Genomic DNA, 1,202 nt, shown 5'->3' on the forward strand with positions numbered 1-1,202 from the left:
TTCCTGCTCGCTCCCGCTGGTAAAACCAGGGGCCATCGTGTCGAAGAAAGCGCGGAACTCTCCCTCGCGACTACGCTCCCGCTCTTTGGTTTTTGTTGGTCTCGAAGAGTTCGCGTGTCGCGTGTGCCCCCCCTCGTTTCCTCGCGGTTAACAATCATCGTCATGGCGCGAGAGCGCCGAGGGAAATGATAGACGCGCGACCGGGCTCACTGCGTCGTGCCGGCCAAGCGTAGTCGTGCGTACGGGCCTCTAACCCGTGTGCGTTGGCACACACAAGAGAGCGGCGGCGGCGGCGGTCAACCTCCCGGACGGGACCCCACTTGGGCTTGGATTCCTATACGAACGGCTGCCACCCTCTCGCACCCCGCGCTACGGATACACAGGTAATAGACGTCGCGAGGCCGTCGTTCTACGCCGCCAGCTGCGTTTCCCCGCGACGAAAATTCTCGCCCGTGTTTATGTTTACTCCTTTAATTACCCCCCTCCACCCCTCTCCTCTCTCTCTCTCTCTCTCTCTCTCTCTCTCCTCGCCGCTTATCCTCCCCCTCCCGCCCCTTCGTGTGTCCCGTACATCCCGCCTTTCTCGATTTTCTCGCCGCTTTTTCTTCGCCACGCACCCGATTTTCTCGCGTGTGTCCTCCGCCCCCGCGTTCGCGTCCTTCCCCGCGGTTATCAGTGGGTTATTAATGTATCGCTCTCTTCTTTATTTACGCGGCGTTACATCTACAATAAAATTGTTGATTGCTTAGTCTACTATGTAGGAATGTGCAGAAGAGTGCGGAGCGGTATAATGTATGTACTCGCGATGATAATTGTGTTATATAAACTTTGTATTACCATGTGATTTTTTTTTCTTTTATCTCTCAATTGCTCCGATATATTCGCAAATAGCAATAGATACGAGATTCTTTTAACATATTTAGCTTAATTGGCAGAGTAATCACAGATTAGCAAGTTGTAACTATACGAGTGATATTGCGTTATACACAAGTTGAAAATCTAGTATTTTTGTATCGATTATAATTATACGATACTGTTTAATTACATGTAATTGATATTATATTACTAAACATGATTTGACATATGAGATAAATTAATTATAAAGTTATCATTTTATTCACTGTTTTACACACATCTACGCGTTATTAAATATATAATGATAAAGTAAAAGCCACTCTTTCATTTTGTATGAATAAATAGGG

The sequence above is a fragment of the Formica exsecta genome, unplaced genomic scaffold (assembly GCF_003651465.1).
Source record: "Formica exsecta isolate Colony F162 unplaced genomic scaffold, ASM365146v1 scaffold191, whole genome shotgun sequence".
Taxonomy (NCBI): Eukaryota; Metazoa; Arthropoda; class Insecta; order Hymenoptera; family Formicidae; genus Formica; species Formica exsecta.